The following is a 21535-nucleotide window of genomic DNA, read 5'->3' on the forward strand; positions in this document are numbered from 1 at the left end:
ATATTGAGTCAAGGTGTGTGCTGTACTTGGAATAGGGTTTGGCACGGAATCAATGGCAGATAAATCCTTAGAGAGATGGAGATAGAGAAATAAAGTTTTAGAGCAGTCAGAGGAGAAAGATAGTGATGTTTTGTGCCTAGAACTCTCATGTTGGGTAGGGATCATAAAGATTTGTGATGCCTGGGACGCCTGGGAGGCTTAGCCGTTAAGCGTCTGCCTTCAGCCCGGGGCGTGATCCCAGATCCAGGGATGGAGTCCGACATCAGGCTCCCTGCATGGAGCCTGCTTCTCCCTCTGCCTGTGTCTCTGCCTCTCTCTCTTTGTGTCTCTCATGAATAAATAAATAAAATCTTAAAAAAAAAAAAGATTTGTGATTCCTTTAAACCTTGTTCCTAGTAGTAGTATTTGGTCCCTGAAATTAGAAAATTAACTCTTTATAGTGATCCTCCAAAAGCTGCTCTGTCCAGCTCTTGGGCCTGCAAATTCTCACTGAGGGAAAAGTGGTTTTTCCATAGGTCAATGGCTGGGAGCTGTAGTGGCTGCAGCTGGCAGGTAAGACCGTGCTGGTCTCTTGGTGACATCATCCTGGCAGCTTGAAATTGGCCACCATGGGAATATTTATGTCTCAGCAATAGGTAAAGCTATAGATCCAAGGTTTGCCCCTGGGAACCTGGTTGTTAAATATTTATCTGCACAGGCTGTGACCCTATCGCAGAAGCCCTGATGGGAGGAGCCCAGAGAAGGCACATTGCTCCTCCCAGGTTGCCTGGTGTGATGTGCCTGGACTCTGAAGCCCCTTAGTGGCCTTGGGCTAAAATATTTCAACAACCTTCCTCTCTTAAATCAGATTGTAAACAAGGGCCGAGTCACGGGTTTTTCTTGGGTGAGTCTGCTTAGTATTGCACAAGCATTTCTGGAGCAAGGGGGAAACTGAGCAGTTCGGGGAGCTATCTTCCCCCCGTGAAGAAACTTGCATTGAAAAGGAAAGGGAATAGGGTCACCTGGGTGGCTCAGTGGTTGAGCATCTGCCTTTGGCTCCGGTTGTGATCCTGGGGTCCTGGGGTGAGTCCTGCATTGGGTTCCCCACGGGGAGCCTGCTTCTCCCCCTGCCTATGTCTCTGCCTCTCTCATGAATAGGTAAAATCTTTTTTTTTTTTTAAAGGAAGGGGAATTATTATTTTAGATTATTTATTTATTCATGAGAGGCACAGAGAGAGGGAAAGGCAGAGACACGGGCAGAGGGAGAAGCAGGCTCCATGCAGGGAGCCCGATGTGGGACTGGATCCCTGGACTCCAGGATCACGCCCTGGGCAGAGGGCAGGCGCTAAACCGCTGAGCCACCCAGGGATCCCAGGAAAGAGAATGAAAGGAGCAGAGGGTCATATTCTTCGCTGATAGGACCTGTCTGTGGCCCACTGTATTTTGGGAGTCAGGAACACCAAAACATTTTTTTTTAGACCTTTTTAAAGGGGTAGAATATTATAGAAAGTCTCTCCCTTGAGGGCTAGCTGTAAAGTCAGGCAGTGGAGGAGAGGGGCATTTTTCACCATGGAGTTCATTCATTCAACAAACCTGTAGTAAGTGCCCAGCTCAGTAGTTTTCACAGCTGCAACAGAATCACATGGGAAGCTTACAAATCTACCTCCGTTTAATCTGCTGCGGTTCGGGTGTGTGATACACTGAATAATGTCACACCCCGTGGAAGACATCCTAATCTCTGGAACCTGTGAATGTTACTTCATCTGGCAAAAAATATATATATAAGAAAAAAAAAAATCAAACCAAACCCTTGCAGATGGGATTAAGTTAAGGACCTTGTGTTGGGGAGATTTTGGATTGTCAAGGTGGTCCCTACATGTCATCATACATATGCCCATAAACAGGAGACAGAAGAGTATGTGACTACAGAGACAGAGGCATGGAACAGATCTTCCTTTTGAGGCTCCAGAAAGCACAGCCCTACCCACGTGTTATTTTTGCCCTGCTAGCCTCCAGAAGTATGAGGGAACAAATTTCTGTTGTTTTAAGTCATCTAGTTTGTGGGAATTTGTCACTGCAGCTCTAGGAAACTAATACAAAGTAGAACCAAACTTGTTTTGAAGTGTGTGTGTGGCACTTTATATGATTTTAGCAGACACAGTTGTCCATACCAGAGATGACAAAGATCAGGTGATACCTTTTTTTAAAAAAAGATTTTATTTATTTATTTATTGGAGAGAGAGAGAGTGAGCAGGGGCAGGTGCAGAGGTAGAGGAAGCCCGATGTGGGACTCAATCCCAGGACCCTGGGATCATGATCTGAGCTGAAGGCAGATTTCTTAACCGACTGAGTCACCCCCCGCACCCCAGAGGATAATATCTTGACTCAGTCACTGCCTCGCAGTCACTGGTTTCCCAGTGAGTCTGGAGCCCCGGAATCTATATTTTGTAACAAGTGAAGGCAAACCCTTGTGTGATTCTGAATCATGGGTATTTGCAAGTCCATCTGTCTGCTGTGTATTATGATAGACACTGAAGATGCAAACAGGGTAAATACCTCCCTGTTCTCAAGGAGCCTACAATCTGGCAAGGAGTAAGATAATTTCAGTAGAGCCTGTTCGCTGAGTATTAAGTAATAATACTGGTTTCCTTATGCTAAGTGCCATATCTATATGCCATCTCTCCTGATCTGCCAAAAACAATTCCAGGAAGAAGGTAATAATATCCCCTCAGAAAAAAATAGCCTTAGCAGCTTAATCAACTAGTTCTGTTTGACCCAGCTGGTAAGTAGAGAGGCAGGATTGCTGGGGAAAATGCTGAGTCAGGCTTCCCAGGCATGAGCCACTGGCAAGGGCCAGCTGGGAACTACCTGTTTAGGGTGCTTGGGATGTGGGGTGATGGAGCATCGAGAAAGGACGAGAGGCAGAAAAGTGGGCACTGTGTCCTCACACTGGGGCAGGTTCGCTTCTCAACTGTGGTGCTGCAGGGTCCCCCTCAACTCCTGGAAGAAGGACCCCGAGAAGCTCAGAGTTTGGTCAGAGCAGTGCTGGGCCACTGGGCTACTAAGGGGGGGGGGGACCTCTGTCTTCCTACCTTTATGTCCATGGCATTCCTGTGGCTTTCTACATTTTAGAGTTGATAAGCCCACTGGAAGGGAAGGCCTTTCGGCTGTAGGGCTCTCCAACCCAAGTTATTGTGCAAAGCATCCAATTAGTCACCAGCAGTGTTTTAAGTCATTATCAGCTGTTTTACGAAAAAAAAAAAAACAAAAACAAAAACAAAAAAAACAAAAAAAACCAAAACCCAGCTCCTCAACCCAAACCCTATAGTTTATAGCAAATCTAAGAAAATGGCATTATAGGGCTACTTTTGCCTGGGGCAGAAGAACAAACGATAAATGGGAGGGATTAAGGTCTCTGCTAAACAAACAGCAGAACGGGGTGCTGGCACTTTGCATATCTTTTACCCCACACAGCAACTGTGTGTTATTGATTGATTGATTGATTGATTGATTGATTGTGGGATGCCTGGGTGGCTCAGTGGTTGAGCATCTGCCTTTGGGGCAGGGTGTGATCCTAGTGTCTTAGGATGAATCCCGCATAGGGGTCCCCCCGCAAGGAGCCTGCTTCTCCCTCTGCCTACGTCTCTGCCTCTGTGTCTCTCATGAATAAACAAATAAAAAATCTTTAAGAACTCTTCTTCAGAGCCCTCAATCTACCCGGCCATGCTGGCCCCTCCATGTGGTCCGAGCTGGAGGCTGCTTATGTGAGGAGGTGTCTGGAATGCTAACACTCAGGTTTCTGGAGCAGCCTATTTGAACAGCCCCCCTAAGCAATTAGAGGTCATTAAAGGCTACAACCTCTTCTCTAAGAGTGAATTTGGGAGAATGACCAATTTGCTGCAAAGGGAATGGAATCACATCCTTCCTATAATCCTATTATTATCTCTCAGTTCTATTCTTCTTCTTCTTTTTTTTTTTTTTTTTTGCTTTGATTCTTTGGAGACCTTCCCTTATCTCTCTCGTGACCTCTGTAGATTTCTAATACCCCCTCAGCATCTCTCTCTGTCCTTGACCTGTGGCTGGTCTTCATCCACATTGGCTTGGCTGCTTTTCCAGGTGTTACTCCAAGGTGATTTCACCCTCGCCCAATTGACTCAATGTAGTTCTGTCTTTGAACTCTAGACTCAAATGTTTCTTTCCCTTCTGGATGGTTCTGCCTGGATATCTCAAAAACCCCTCACAGTCAGTGTGTCTAACACTGAACTCATGACTCCCCACTACCCAACCACTATTTGAGATCCTCTTCCCCCTCCTGCCTCAGTTTATCTTCCATCTGCTGTCCTGTCTGAGCTGGATGCTTGGGAGCCATCTCTGCCGCCTCCCTTCCTTGTACCACCACCCCTGGTATCCCCCGCCCCCCATCCTGTTCCTTCATCCTCACTGCCCCCACCCTGATCCAAGGTTCCTCCTTCCTTCCCAGAACCAGAGATGGTTCTCCAGCTGGTCTCCCTGTACCCACCTGGCTACCCTTCAGTCGAATCCCTGGAACAGATCCAACCCTGTCAGAATGCAAATCTGACCTTGTCAAAGGCAAATCCAATTTAACCACCCAGCTCTCTCCCCTCCCAGGATGTAGAGAACCCAACAGTCATCTCCTATTGCCATTTGGATCTAGACCCAAATCCCACTGAATGATCAAGGCTGGTGAAGCCCTGCATGACCTGGCTCCAGCTCATCCTCCAGGATGGGCAGCTCCAATGCTGCTGCCCTGCACTTTGGGCTCCAGCCTCATGGACTTGGTGTTCTCCGGTTTACCTGGGAGCCTCCGACAGCCTCTTCCCTTTGTCTGAGTGCTCCCTTCCCTCCCCCCACCCATGAACTCCTGTTCTTTGGACCTTAGCTCCCCCTTCTTGGCCTCATCTCTCTTTAGGGATGGTTTCCTCCCCAGCAGCGTGACTCTCCCCTTGTGCAGTATCACAGCATCTGTGATGGTTTACTGTTCGGATTTTTTGTCCATTTCCTCACCTAGAACTAAAGGTTTGTGGACAGGGACTCTGTCTTCCTTTGCTGATCCTTGTACTGTAACCGTGATGCTAGACACATAACAGGCATTGAATAAGTATTTTCTGAATGAATGAATGAGTACTGATTGACAAAGCACTCAGTCCCAAGAACCACTGTTAATAACTAATTACTCAGCGCCATGATCGCCATCTTGTGGTGGCTGATGTTATTATATTGTTGGGCCTATGGTCGCTGACTGCCTTTCACGGTTGGCAAGATCTGTTGCTGTGCTCCTGGCATAGAAGGAACTCAATATATGAATAATAGATACTTGTTCCGTGCTTGCTTTGTTTCAAGCATTGTAGTAGGCACAACACTGCCTGCTTGATACCTGAGCAAAGCTGCCTTTCCAAGGTCAGGAGCTAGAGACAAGACCCTTCATTCAACACCGTGCACCAGAGCCTTTATTTATTTGTTTGTTTGTCTGTTTACTTATTTACTGTGCCCCACTGCTTCTGTGTTTCCAGCGTTTCTGCCACTTATGATATGAAATGTATTCATAAGAAGACTGGAATTGTAGTGCTTGCAGAGGCCTGAACAAAACTCTGTTTAATGGCAGGAAGCATATTTTGTAACTAGGGAGGATACTCTGGGGCTCCTCAGATTTCAGTAAAATGTCTGAACTCCCAGAGGAATATTTACTGGTTATTCAATAAATGAGGACCTGTGAGTGTTCTCATTTCCAGGGCTCCCGGACATTTTTGGCTACCCTGTGTTTCTGGATGGTGCACAGATGGTTTTTCGAGGCATGTATTTCTTAAGCTTTTTGACTTTATGGCCTAGAAAGCTCTGGTCTTTAAGTCTCTACAAAGTTTCAGATCTTTCATGGGGTACATTTTTTTTTTAACATTCTTCCTAAAGCTCATTTGAAATCTATGGTATACATTAATTATATGTACACAGGCCACCAAATATATTTTTTAAGATCTTATTTATTTATTCATGAGAGACAGAGAAAGAGAGGCAGAGACACAGGGAGAGGGAGAAGCAGGCTCCATGCAGGGAGCCCGATGTGGGACTCGGTCCCGGGACTCCAGGATCACGCCCTGGGCCAAAGGCAGGCGCTCAACCACTGAGCCAGCCAGGCGTCCTGCCTCAAATGTTTTTTAAAGCAAGGTAGAAAAAATAAATAAATAAATAAATAAATAAATAAAGGTAGAACATACATAAAATTTATGAGACAGTTGTACTTTGCATTATGTTCATGACAAGTTTATGCAAATAGATTTTAGGTGGGGCAGGTAAATTTGATCATATATTTATTTTTAAGGTGTAATTTATTTATTTGAGAGAGAGAGAGAACATAAGCGGGGGTGGGGTGGAGTGGGGTGAGGTGAGGGGCAGATGGAGAGGGAGAAGCAGACTCGCTGAGCAGGGAGCCTGACGAGGGGCTTGATCCTAGGACCCTGAGATCATGGCCTGAGCTGAAGGCAGATGCTTAACCAACTGAACCACCCAGGTGCCCCTTGATCGTATTTTCAATGTCAAGTAAACTAAAATAAAAGGAGCCAGAGTGTTAACTTTTATTGGCAAGTTGGGTGGAGGTATAATAAACGTACTATTTAAAAGACACCAGGGCACCTGGGTGGCTCAGTTGGTTAAGCATCCGACTCTTTTTTTTCTTTTTTTAAAGATTTTATTTATTTATTCATGAGAGACACACAGAAAGAGAGAGAGAGGCAGAGAGACACAGGCAGAGGGAGAAGCAGGCTCCAGGCAGGGAGCCTGATGTAGGACTCGATCCCGGGACTCCAGGATCATGCCTTGGGCCAAAGGCAGGCGCTAAACTGCTGAGCCATCCAGGGATCCCCAGCATCCGGTTCTTGATCTCATCTCAGGTTTTGACTTGAGGGTGTTGAGTTCAAGCCCAGCATGAACAAGGGGCAGGGCAGAGGGAGAAGAAGCAGACTCCCCACCAAACAGGGAGCCCAATGTGGGGCTTGATCCTGGGACTCTGGGATCATGACCTGAGCTGAAGGCAGTAACTAACTGAGCCACCCAGGCATCCTATAGAGAATGGTTTTAAACTTGAACTTGCATCGGAATTACCTGTGCTTGTTAAAGCATAGATTTCCAGGGCCCACCCCACAAAGTTTCTGACTCAATGGAGCTAGGAGAGAGTCTGAGAGTTTGCATCTTAACCAGCTCCCAAGTGATGCTGGTGTGGCTAGTCCAGAGACCACACCTTGAAAACTACTAGAGCAGTGAATTATACACCCTGATTTACTTCAGTCTGTTTCCTTTCAGTCTTTTCTGGACAGGTCAAGATTCACCAAGCCTTTGGAGGAAAGCAGCAAGGAGAGAGTCTTTTTCAGCTTTGGTCTCCATCCAGCTTCCACATGGAAGCCAGAGCCCTCCTACCATACAAGTCAGGTGGTTGATGTGCTGTGTAAACCTTTCAGGATAATTATTTATTCTTACAGAACAAAATCTTCCCTTTAGTGAGTTGCCAGAGGTCTTTATATATGGTTCCTCTTTACCTCTCCATCCTTTCTTCTCTAGTGTGGCATTTTGATTTCTCACATCCCGAACTTTCTGCTTAGAATTTCCTTGCATCATTTCTTTGCTTACTTAATTCCTTTTTGTCTTCCAGAACCTGAGGATAAATCTGTACATAATTCTCCGATTCTGGCACACATGGGTTTATTGAATGATTGAACAAATGCATGAATGAATAAGTGAATACAGAAGAATACAGAAAATGGTTTTCTAAAAATTGTGGTAACATACACGTAACATACAATTTACGAGGTACAGTGGAATCATACAGCATTTGTCCCTTTGTGATGGGCTTGTTTCACAAAGCATAATGTCCTCAGGGTTCATTTGTGTTGTTGTATGCGTCCAAATGTCCTTTTTAAAAGGTTGAATAATATTCAATTACTGCCTTTTGTTTATTCTTTCATACGGAGAATAGATTTTTGTACAAGACTTAATTTACACCATTGTTTGAGGTAGCAAAAGATTGGAAGCCATTTCAATGTCTATAGGTGGGGGATTGGTGGTATAAAGTAGGCATGACCTCACAGTGGAATAAGGAAGAATGGGGCTTCTCCCATACTGGCATAGAACAGTCACCAAAATAGAATATCTCCTTTTGGTATAATACCACCCCCCCAAAAAAAAATCCAAAACAAGGTATGTATACATGCTTTCCATAGGTGCCAGAGACTGTGGGGGAGGGAACGAGATAATATACTTTTTTCTGTACTCTTTTATAGCTTTCACATTTTGTACCAGGCATTATGTATTTCCTATTAAAAAATGTTGAAAAGAATGCAAATAACCTGTCTAGAGGGAAAAGTAATTAATTTCCTGCAGATCTTACATAAGGAGGGATGCTTTATGCTTATAAATAATTATTAAATTAAATCAGTAAGAAAAACTTAAACTAAATTAAACTTGGTTGGTTAATTCTCTTGACTCTCTGTAGAGATTAACAGTGGATCTGATTCTCTGACTACCCCTGGGGATTTTTAATAACCAAATCTTATCAACAGTTTAGGGATCAAATGTTGCAGTACTCAGAAGCTGATCTGACTCAGAAGCTCTGTCCAAATGAATTTAAGGACAAAGCCTTGACCTGATTCTTCTGAGCAGCTGTTCTGGTGAAGGCTTCTGAGTGACGACTCCTTCCAAAGCAGTCTAAAGCAGTAAGGAAGACTGCTTTCAGATGAATTTGATAGCCTTGTCTGGATAGATGCTTATGTCTAGGTCCAAAGGGGCTGGTGTCTCCAGATCAGGAGCCAAGAATAGGCCTTCCCCTAGAATGAATGTTTGTTGATAACAAAAGGATCCGAGCAAATCACCATCCTTTGCATTATAGTCTCCTCAGTGCCAGAGCTATGCAAACATACCTGCCTGTCTTTTACCTAAATTTCACCCCATTCAAAACTGTGAGATTATACAGTCCTGGCTCTCACATGTCAGATCATGCTGATACCTTAACAAGGTGGCAGATGTGCCCAGGACATTTGTTATCAGTAACAAATAATTTTTTTTCAAATATTCCTGTTAATAAAAAAGTATTCGTAAAAAAATAAAAATAAAAAAAAATAAAAAAGTATTCGTAATGTTCATGGTTTCTGAAAAAATTGGCTTGGAAATTCTGCTGTATAACCAATGTTACTGTGATGACTCTGGATATCACTAATATTTGACACAGATAGCACAAGCAGGAGGAGTGGCAGGCAGAGGGAGAGAGAAGTAGACTCCCTGCTGAGCAAGGAGTCTGCTGCTGAGCTGCAGGGCTCAACCCAGGGATCATGACCTGAGCCAAAGGCAGATGCCCAACCTCTGAGGCTTTCAAGACTCCCTTCCTGACTGTTTTAGTGGCTGCCCTTCCCCACTGCATTATCATTGCTGGTTTATGTTCGCTGGACTTTGAACTCCTCTGAGCAGTGGGTCTCAAGCTCCTCCAGCATGTGACAGCATCACTTGGAGGGCTTGTTGAGGCAGAGTGTTGGGCCCCACTCCATAGTTTCTGATTCGTTAGGTAAGGGGTAGACCTGAGAATTCCTCAACAAGCTCCCAGTTGATGCTGATGGTGCTGGTCTGGAGGCTGCACCTTGAGGACCCCTGCTCTAGGGGAAAGGACTGGGCTTTCTTTCTCCATTTCTGTATCCATAGCATCTGGGCCATCCTGAGACACAGTCAATAGTCAGCAAGTAGTGGTGTTGAGTGATTGAGTGCATTCAAAGATAGGTGCAGTGGGTTCTGCGCACCATGGCTGTTTCCAGTAATACACCAGGGGGAACCTGAACACCTGGGGGTTTATTGATGATAAAGATTGTTGGGGGAGGAGGCAGTGCCTGGCACACAAGGGAGCTCAGTGAGTATGTGAAATCAGGAATGTACAAATGTCTTTTTATTCAAAAATACAAAATAAATTATCTGTAGGCATGGACAATGACCAGTAAACCATTATATGTTGTCAACTGAAACCGGTAACTAATGGTTATAGCGATCTTCTTAAGCATCAGCCAGTCTTTTCTTTACTCATTTCCTTCAACTGACTTCTCTGAAGTTATGGTTGAGGAACACAGCCTTGAGCTTCCTCTCACAGTTCATTAAGAATGGTAAAGCAGGGATCCCTGGGTGGCGCAGTGATTTGGCGCCTGCCTTTGGCCCAGGGCGCGATCCTGGAGACCTGGGATCAAATCCCACGTCGGGCTCCCGGTGCATGGAGCCTGCTTCTCCCTCTGCCTGTGTCTCTGCCTCTCTCTATCTCCCTGTGTGACTATCATAAATAAATAAAAATTAAAAAAAAAAAAAAGAATGGTAAAGCACTATTCTAGGAATCAGAACATGCCACCTCCTGTACCACCTCCCATTCCACCCATTCCTGAGTCCTTCTCTTCTTTAGGAATTTCGGTGACTACAACAGAGAGGCCACTCTCTGTTAGGGCAGCATCCAATAAAGCAATTCTTACCACCTTAGTTGGATCAATGATTCCTTTTTCCACCATATTCACAAAAGCATAGCATCATAACCAACTTCTGAGGAATTCTGCATAATTTTCTCAACTATCAATGATCCTTCAACACCTGCATTCTTAGCAATGGTCATTGCAGGAATTTTGAGTGTTCTCTTAATAATTTCGATACCAAAAAAATATAATAAAAAATAATTTCGATACCAATTCTTTGATCTTCATTAGCTGGAGTTATTGAATCTAAGGCTGGAATGCATCGAAGCAGGGCACAACCCCCTCCCAGAACAATGCCTTCTTCAACAGCAGCTCTTGTGGCATTGAGGGCATCTGTAACTCTTTCTTTTCATTCACTTTAACATCACTTATCCCACCAACCTTCAACACAGCTACTCCATCTGAGAGTTTTGCCAGACATTCATTCAGCTTTTCCTTTTCATATTCACTAGTTGTGATATCTAACTGCTCAATGATTTCTTGAATACGTTTTTCAATTTGAGCCTTGTCACCTTTTCCTCTTAAAAGCATGGCATCATCTTTGGTCACAATGACCTCTCCAACTTTTCCTAAGTCATGAGGCTGAACATCTCTGAGATTTAGAGTCAATCCTTCTTCCCCAAACACTGCACCATGAGTAGCAATAGCCGTATCTTTAAGCAGCTTTGTCACCAAAACGGGGAGCTTTGACTGCCACAACCTGAAGACCAACTTTTACCCGATTTAAAACAAGTGTATTCAGAGCTTCTCCATAAACATCTTCAGCAGGAATTTTGAATGTTCTCTTAATAATTTCGATACCAATTCTTTGATCTTCATTAGCTGGACTTATTGAATCCAAGGCTGGAATGCACCGAAGCAGGGCACAGTGACCTGGGGCTTACGGTGACCTTGGTCAATTATGACCAAGGGCTTATGGTGAGCATTGGCAATTTCAAGAGCAGGTACAATGGACTGGACACTAGAAATCTTCTTCTCACTCAGTAGAACATAGGCATTTTGGAATTCACATTTCTGACCTTTTGATGTATTAATAAAGTATGGAGAAATATAACCTCGATCAAACTTCATGCCTTCAATAATTTCTAATTCATCATTCAGTGTTTTTCCATCCTTTACTGTGATGACACCCTTTCTTCCAACCTTTTTCATTGCATCAGAAATGATGTTGCCAATTTCTTTGTCTCCATTTGCAGAAATCGTAGCAACCTGAGCAATTTCTTCAGGGGTAGTCACGGGTTTAGACTGCTTCTTAAATTCAGCAATTACAGCATCAACAGCTAACATCACACCTCTCCTGATTTCCACAGGATTAGCACCTTTGCTAATCTTCTCGAAGCCTTCCTTGGCAATAGAGCGTGCCAAGACAGTAGCAGTAGTGGTGCCATCCCCAGCCTCTTCGTTTGTGTTATTGGCTTGAACAAGTTTAGCGCCAATATTTTTATATTTGTCTTTGAAGTCAATTGACTTTGCTATGGTCACACCATGCTTTGTTACATTGGGACTTCCCCAACTCTGTTCAATAATCACGGTTCTTCCCCACAGTAACGGCTACAGCATCGGCTAAGAGATCTACACCTTGAAGCATTAAGGCTCAGGCATCGGCACCAAATTTTACATCCTTTGCATAGGCCCGAGTGAGATGAGGAGCCAGGACTCTGGACACTGGCCTGATCTGGCGGAGGACTGCGGGTAATCGAAGCATTTCTGCTGGACGGTGGTGGAGCGTGTGGGCGGCGAGGCAGGCCGCCGGCCGCGACTGAGGGGCTGTAATCGGCCTTATTAAGTGATTCATGAATTGGGTAGCATCCTATCCAGCAAGTAGGGGGAAATCCAAGGAGTTGTACAAAATGGATTTTTTTAAAGATTTTATTTATTTATTCATGAGAGACACACACACACACACAGAGGCAGAGACACAGGCAGAAGGAGAAGCAGGCTCCTTACAGGGTACCCAACGTAAGACTCGATCTCGGGACTCCAGGATCGCGCCCTGAGCTGAAGGCAGGTGCTTAACCACTGAGCCACCCAGGCGTCCCAAAATGGAAGGTTTTTTTGTTTTGTTTTTTTTTTTTTTTTTTTTTTTTTTTTTTAATAGGAATGAGGGTGAGGCAAGGAAGGTGAAGGAAGAGAAAGGATTATTTCAGGCTGGGTTACTTTGTCTTAAGGGGAAGGAGAAAGGGTTTCATCATGCAGATAACTTCATCTTCCTTTTGTGGGGGATCGAGAGGGCCCATGTGACAGTTACCTCACTGGTGTTGGCCAAAAATTCCTGACCAACTGGTTAAGACTACATTTCTGGGGGAGGTTGAAACTGGATTTTGATTATGTATTAAGTGCCAGTTTGGTGACATGGCCTAGCATGAGTGACTTATCTTGGGCTTTTTTTTTTTTTTTTTTTAAGTAGACTCCATACCCAGCATGGGGCTTGAACTCATGATCCAGAGATCAAAAGTCGAAAGCTCTACCAACTGAGCCAGCCAGGCATCCCAAGTGTGACGTTTTTGTTGTTGTTGTTGTTGTTTTTTGTTTTTTAGCAGGTCGATCAATTTCTTATCTTTCTTCAAATACAAAGATCTTCAAATGTTTTAGATTATTATCTTCTAATTGGAGCACTCATGCATATACATTCTATAAAGTATGGGGATTGTTTTATGGGAATCAGTTTCCAGATCCTGTGTTTTCATATGCACTCTTTTCTAAAATTGATCTTCTTGGGAGCTCCTTTGAGGTGAAAGCGTCATCTTCCTCAATCCCTATTTTCCTGTCTCTTGCCCATCCTGAATCCTACTGTGGCATATTACGCTGAGTGTACAAGTCTTTAAGCTACCTATAAAGAATTGACTAAAAAATATTTGTGTTAGGTTTGAGACAGTGAATGACCCTAATGGTTGAGTACCAAAACTGTAATTGTTTTTATTTTTTATTTTAAATTTAATTTAATATTTAAAAAAGTTGATTTAAATTCAGTTTGCCAACATATAGTATAACACCAGGTGCTCATCTCATCATGTGACCTCAATAATACTTGTCACCCAGTTATCCTATCCAACCCTACCTCCCCAATTTAATTTAATTTTTAAAATTTTTATTTAACTTCAATTTAGTTAACACATAGCACATTATTAGTTTTAGGGGTAGACTTTAGTGATTCATTAGTTGCACATAACAGTGCTCATTACATCGAGTGTCCTCCTTAATGCCCGTCACCTGATTATCCCATCCCCCTACCACCTCCCCTCCAGCAATTTATTTCCTATAGTTAAGACTCTCTTGTGGTTTGCCTTCTTCTCTGTTTTTATCTTATTTTATTTTTCCTTTGATTTCTCTTTGTTCATCTGTTTTGTTTCTTAATTTCCACATATGAGTGAAATCATATGGTATTTGCCTTTCTCTGACTGAATTAGCTCACTTAGCATAATACCCTCTAGTTCCATCCACATCATTGCAAATGGCAAGATATCATTCTTTTTGATGGCTGAGTAATATTCCATTATATATATTGTTTATCCATTCATCTATCAATGGACATCTGGGTTCTTTCCATATTTTGGCTATTGTAAACATTGTTGCTATAAACATTGGGGTGCATGGGCCCGTTCAAGTCACTATTTTTTTTATCTTTTGGGTAAATTCCTGAAAGTGCAATTCCTGGGTCATAGGGTAGTTCTATTTTTAACTTTCTGAGGAACCTCCATACTGTTTTCCAGAGTGGCTGCACTCTGCACACAGAGTGGTTGAATTTCCACCAATGGTCTAAGAGAAAGGGTTCCCCTTTCTCTGCATCCTTTTCAACATCTGATGTTTCCTGAGTTATTAACTTTAGCCATGCTGACAGGTGTGAGGTGGTTTCTCATGGTGGTTTTAATTTGTATTTCACTGATGCCAAATGATGTTGAGCAATTTTTTATGTGTCTATTGGCCATTTGTATGCCTTTTTTGGAGAAATGTCTGTTCATGTCTTCTGCCCATTTCTTGACTAGATTCTTTGTTTTTTGGGTGTTGAGTTTGGTAAGTTCTTTACAGATTTTGGATACTAGTCCTTTATCTGTTATGTCATTTTTACAACTATATATATATTTTTAAGATTTTATTTATTTATTCACAAGAGACACACAGAGAGAGGCAAGGACATAGACAGAGGGAGAAGCAGGCTCCTCGTAGGAAGCCTGATGCAGGACTTGATCCTGAGGCCCCGTGATCACACCCTGAGCCAAAGGCAGACACTTAACCACTGAGCCCCCCCAGGTGTCCCTTACAATTGGTTTTAATGTATTTGAGTCATTTTTTTTAAAAGTAAGCTCTACATCCACATGAAGCTTGAACTCACAACCTCGAAATCAAGAGTCACAGGCTTAAGGATGCCTGAGTGGCTCAGTGGTTGAGTGTCTGCCTTCTGCCCTGGGCATGATCCTGGAGTCCTGGGATCAAGTCCCATGTCGGGTTTCCTGCGTGGAGCCTGCTTCTCTCTCTGCCTCTCTCTGTGTCTCTCATGAATAAATAAATAAAATCTTTTTTTTTTAAAGAGTCACAGGCTTTCCTGAGTCAGCCAAGTGCTTTTTGTTTGAATAATGTTGGTGCTAGATCATATTGTTGAGAATCTAGCTAAACTACTACAAAATATTACTGCTTCGGCATAATTTTTTTAAAAAGATTTTTATTTATTTTTTCATGAGAGACAGAAAGAGAGAGAGGGAGAGAGAGAGAGAGAGAGAGAGGCAGAGACACAAGCAGAGGGAGAAGCAGGCTTCATGTAGGGAGCCTGATGTGGGACTCAGTCCTGGGACTCCAGGATCATGCCCTGGGCCGAAGGCAGGCACTAAACCACTGAACCACCCAGGGATCCCCCAGCATAATTTTTAAAAAAGATTTTATTTTTAAGTTATCACTACACCCATTGTGGGGCTTGAACTCACAACCCTAAGATCAAGAGTCAGTCACATGCTCCAAGGACTGAGCCAGCCAGGCACCCATCAGCATCATTTTGTGTGACCAAGCAGTCTATATGGGCTAGCCCTTCTTTAGGTATCATTTGCCTCTCCCTAGGTAACAACCACACTCTCTGACTTCCCCTCACCCCGTATGGCATATCAGAATGTGCTGAGTATGTCCTCCAGTGCCTGTGAGTAATAAACTTGTCCATTTCAATTGCCTTGTGGTATTCCATTGAAAGAGGTTCACCACTCACACCCCCAGGTACTGCTTCACATAAGTTGATTTAACTAATTCGCAATGGGCATGTAATTCTGAAGTTCAGAGAATTGAATGACATTACCTTAATGATACTCTTCCCATGTCTACCTATGTGTCTACATGGACATGCTTTCTCAGTGCTTGCAGATATACAAGCAGAACCTAGAGAGCGCCGAATCCTAACCACTAGACCACCAGGGACAAGCAGAACCTAGAAATGGAACTGAGGCTGAACCTTTCTTATGCTGGCAGTTATTAACACTTATCTGTGAATGCATGAGTTAATTGGAAATAAAACCAGCCTATTTGTTTCATTAGCAGATACATTTTGGTAGAATTTTACTTTATATGTTTAAAAATTATATGTCAAGATGTATGTCTTTATGTTGCATCTGTCAGTTGTGTACTAATCATCATTGTAATGCTAACTCAAGCTGAAAGGATTTATTTTGAACACTTAGCCATATACAGAAAATATGTATGGCTCAATTTATATTCATATTTTGGTTGCTGGACAGTCTGGTGGAATGGTCTATTAAAGATTTTCAAGAATATAAATGGTTACATCAGAATACGGTTGTTTGGGGGAAGTGGAAGAGAAATAATCATTCAAGGAATAAAGAAAAGATGTAAAAGTGAGAAAGAGGCAGCCTCTGACATCTGGGGGGCTGGCCTGACTCCAAGAGCTTGGCCTCAGTGTTGTTAGAAGTTGACCCAGCACTCACAGCCATGATGTTCTCCTGAGCACCTGATGGTCTCACAGTACACCAGCATCAGATAGGGTCAATCTTTGATTGAGGCAATATGAGCCAGAAAAGAAATAGGACCACTGTATTATTTTTTAAATTATTTTTAAAATAATATTTATTTATTTGTGATAAACACACACAGAGAGAGGAGAGAGACAGGCAGAGGGAGAAGCAGGCTCCACGCAGGGAACCTGATGCGGGACCTAATCCCGGGACTCCAGGACTATGCTCTGGGCTGAAGGCAGGTGCTGAACTGCCGAGCCACCCAGGGATCCCCTGTATTATTATTTTTTAAAGATTTTATTCATTTATTTGAGAGAGAGAGAGAGAGAGAGAGAGAGAGAGAGAGAGCATGAGCAAGGGGAGGGGGAGAAGGAGAAGCAGACTCCCTGCTGAGCAGGGAGGCTGACTTGGGGCTCTGCCTAGGACCCTGAGATCTTGACCTGAGCCAAAGGTAAACACCTAACTGACTGAGCCAACCAGGCACCCTGAAATAGGACCACATTATAATTTTGTGTAAGCATGGATGAAAACAAGCAAACCAAAGTGATGCTAAACATCTTTATGGCAGATACCCCTTAGGAAGGGCCTCCTGATTCTCACTTCCCAGAGGCCATGCCTTTGTATCATCCCTTCCCCTTGAGTGAGTGGGCCCTGTAACTTGCTTCTAACAAATTGAATCTGATAAAGATGAGGGTTACTTTAAATTATGTGGCAAAGCTGAAGGGATTTTGCAGATGTAATTAAGGTCCCTAATCAGGTGATTTTTGAATTCATCAAAGGAAGACTTACTTGAATGGCCGTGACCTAATCAGGGGAGCCCTTTGGAGGAAAGTCTAGGCTTTCCCTAATGGCAGAGTCTCCAGCAGCAAAGACTTTTCTTTGTTGGTTTTGAAGAACACACTGACATGAATTCTATAAGCTTCAAAGAAATGGATTCTACCAACAACTAGAGGGAGCTTGAAGATGGATTATTTCCCAGTCCAGCCTCCAGATGAGAATGCAGCCCCTTGGCACTTGAATTGCAGCCTTGTGAGACTGAGTGGAGGATCTAGTTAAGTCATGCTACAGCCTTACCCACAGACACTCTGAGACAATGGTGCTTAATAAATGGTTGCTAAATTTTGGTAATTTGTCTGAAGCAATAGTAAACTAATATAATTCTGCTCTCTCTATATAATCACTATAAGTGATTGTTTCTCTACCATTTAAAGCTTTAGCCTTCTCTATTATTTTCTCCTTTTAGCTAAACTTTATTTAACCCAACATAGAATTAATCCTTCTTGACAGCATCCAATTCAGAGCAGAACCCCACTTCCTTGAATTCTCCCAGAAAGCACCTAACGCAAACCTAAATTCTCTGAGTTGTTTCTAATACCTTGCCACTTGGATGTGCCCTATGGTTCCCCATGGTAAATGTTCTTCCTTCTTGCAATGAGTCCGTAAACTCTACTTGTTGCTGGTCATCTTTGGTTGGAGGGAATTGACAAAGTTTTTGCTTTTTGAAGAAGAGCTTGCTCATGTACTTCTTAAAAGGCTAAAGATGGACATCAACTCACTATATTTGGATTCCACTAGATACATTTAAAAGAGTGGTATAACAGTTTAAAAATACCACTATTTTAGTAGATTAGAAATTATATAATTTGCAACTGTTTAATTGTGGAATGAAAAATTAGCATGCTGACTTTAAAATTTGCAAAGAGACACATTGCTTTACAAAATTCTTTTGGGATTATACTCCCCCTTCAAAAATATTTGAACACCCTGCTTTATATCATCCTTCTTCCACCCTAGATCTCATTGTTGTCCATGATTTCAATTGTAAGTCCTAGTGCTACATCCAAGGAACTGAAGATTTCTACTGTGTCTGGGGATCCCATCCTCAGAGGGGAGGGCAGGTGTGAAATATGCCAGACAGGCTGGCTCAGTGTCCAGATGGGGCACATACACAGAACCATGTGAGCTAGAATAGGAAGCATCTTGTTGACAAACATTGTGGACTAATGACCAAAGAGACTTCCAAATGCCTGATTGTTACCCATGAGCTAAGACCAGCACAGAATGGAGGTGAAGGGTGTGTTAAAATAGGGGCATAGTGTGGTAGGAGATCCAGTAATGTCTGAATTTCTGGCCAACCCAAATAGATAGCATTTAGAGACAGACTTAAATCGATTGAACAAGAGTAAAGAATTGCTATATTTCTTACACACTCGAGTTTGTTGTTGCAGATTGACACCTGCTATATGTAGAGCATTTTGCATATACTTTGGTGATGGTATAGGGTTCATTGGTGATGAGAAGCCCACTCAAGAATACATGGATCAACCGCAGGTTAAACCCTAAGGATAAAGGGTGACTGAATGTAATTTCTGGGCACATTTTTACTTGCCCAGAAGTTCTTTTCTTTTTTTTTTTTTTTTGATAGGGAGCTTTTCTGTGCTTTTTGGACAACATCCTGCTTCTTTCCAAAGCCAACAGAACCGGTTGCTGGACTCACACAGACAGCGCCTGTCAAACCCAACAGGAGTGGATGGCTACATCTCTGCCTGCACCTGTTGTCCTCACCCATTTACACCTCTTGCTATTGGAATTGCCGCACATGCCTGAGGTGCAAAGGAAGCCACAAGTCACATACTTGGAGCAGGAATGAGGACAGTTTGGGGAACAGTCAATGCTGCTTCCAAACGCCAGAGAGTTCCTTTCCTCTGCTTCCTTCCTATAACTCTATAAATGATAAATGAATTCACTTCTTTGAGGGTACATGGCATAGGAACGGAATAATATAGCACAGGGGGAGATAGAAATGATTTGAATGTGGGTGGATACATTGTAACCACTGAAATCAGAGATTAAGGGTGTGTATGAGTCACTGGGAGCTTGTCATGTTGCCCCAGTGTTTGGCTGCCGGGACTGAGCCCCTTCCTTCCGCCCTTTGGCTGATGGATGCAGAGCACCTGTCTTTTCACTGAGGCTCATGGATACCATGAAACTCTGTTTCATTTTCCAAACACAAAGAAAACTTTTATCCTGGCCCCTAGTGAAGGAGCGGAGGTGAAAGAAACTCTGAGAGGTGGTTAGGGATCCTGGCTGCATCACTTTGGAGTAGAGATACTCAGGCAAGCAGAAACTTGAGATTTCTCCAGTGTAGAGTGGGGGCTCATTATAATAGGACGATGGGTTTTACAACGTTCTGGTAAATCAGGAGGTTTTGTTATGTATATTGCCGTTGAAACCAAGATCCTGCTGGGTCTGTTCCTGCTACTCAAGAGGGGAGAGTAAGAAAGGAAGGTGGAGAAGGGACTGCCCATTTTGCATCAAAACATGGCAAGTCTTTGGCCATCCAGCAGCTTTTGATGGCTGCGGTGAAAGTAGCGCCCCATCCTTGAGTTGCATTGGGCATGTAACTCAAAAGATTTGAGGGTCCTGATGGAAGGATATGTAAATCTCACCCAATTCTCAGCTGCTCTTAACAGTTCATTTGAAATTGCATCTAATTTAGGCTCATTCATCCAGCGGACATGGAAGAGCCTGCCACAAGGCCTGATAATCACTTCACAATGAAAACCTGACTGTAGGAACATCAGTGTTGCTATGACAACCACGAAAGAAGCCCGGTTGCCCACGGTTACCTATGTTAGCAGATGTCACTGGTGCTTGAGTCTTAGCTTGAATGAGCCTGGGGAGCATAATGGGGAGAGGCAATGGGAACTGTGTGAGTGGGTCTGAATGAAAGAACCTTTTTGCCCCCGTGGGCATCTCTGATACCCTTTTTGTTTTCTTATCACTAATGGGTTCATGAAGACTCTTTCTCATTATAGGACCATTGAGTTGTCATCTTGGAGCCAGAGAGTTCTAAAATGACCCCTCCGCTGAAAGCCCTTTCTTTTTTGGTTTCTTTAAAAAATTCTTTGTAAATTTTAAAAATAAGTAATACAATCGTGTGGCTCAAGCCTCAAAAAATGCAAAAGGGGTGTGGGGAGGTTCTCCTTCCCATCCTTGCCTCCCATCCACCCACTCCCTGTTTTTCCCCAGAGGTGGTTCTTATGCTGCTACAGATCAATACAAGATTTATTTCCTTCCTTTTATTTTTATACAAAAGAATTTATAAGACACATTTAAGAATAATGTATACACACCGTTCTGTACCTTGCTTTTTTCTTTAATATATCCTGAAATGGCCTCATATCAATCCATAAAGTGCTTCTTCAATCTTCTTAACAGTGCAAAGTATTCCATTATATGTCTGTGCCAAATGTGGTTAACCAGCCCCTACTGATGGGCATGAAGGTTGCTTCCAGGTCTTTGTTGTCACAAAGAAGGTTGTAATGACAAGGCTTGCCTTAATGCCATTTTGCTTGAGCAAGAAAATTTCTAGCCGTCATGTTGCTGAGTATATGGATTTGTCACTTTAAATTGTCATCCGTGGATCTTCTGATTTGTGCACCTCCCAGCATGTGAGGCCACTTCCCCACAGCCTCACAAAGAATGTTTTGTCAAACTTCTGGGTTTTTGCCAATCTGGTAGGTGAGAAATGTTATCTCGTTAGGGTTAGAATCTGCATTTTTCTTGTATGCATTTAATTTTATTGAACTGTCTATTCATAGGTTTTGGGTTTTTCTCTTGGGTTGTTGGCCTTTTTCTTGGGAGGAATCTCTTAACATATTAGGGAGATTAGCCCTTTGTGCTATGAATTTCAATTATTTATTCTCTTTCATTTGTCATTTACCTTTGACCTTGACAGTATAACATAACAGATATGAGCACAGACTCTGGAGCCAGCCTGTCCACATTCACATTCCAGCTCTGCCAATACGCTGTATGTGACTTTGAAAATTTGCTCCCCGGGCTCATTTCCTCATCTATAGAATGAGGATCATAGTGCCAACCTCATACGGCTGTGAAGATTAAATGCTTAATATATTTAAAGTGTTTGTAACAATGCTTTATACAGAACATGGTAAGTTCTATATTTGGTACCCATTATTATTTAAAACATTTTTTTGGTTCCTAGATTTTGAGTCACAATTAGGGAGGCCTTAGGAAACTTTCCCTATGCCGTCCTTTGCACTGCTCGTGATTTTTTTCACATACTTCTACCAGGAAAGTTGTGTAGCCAAC

The 21535-nt window shown here is 42.9% G+C and overlaps 1 pseudogene; it reads right to left on the minus strand.

Annotated features, from left to right (window-relative positions):
• Window positions 1-10343: 10343 nt before the first annotated feature.
• Window positions 10344-12177, minus strand: LOC121489736 (annotated as a pseudogene).
• Between the last annotated feature and the right edge of the window lie 9358 nt (window positions 12178-21535).

This window comes from Vulpes lagopus, chromosome 4, assembly GCF_018345385.1.
Source record: "Vulpes lagopus strain Blue_001 chromosome 4, ASM1834538v1, whole genome shotgun sequence".
NCBI lineage: Eukaryota > Metazoa > Chordata > Mammalia > Carnivora > Canidae > Vulpes > Vulpes lagopus.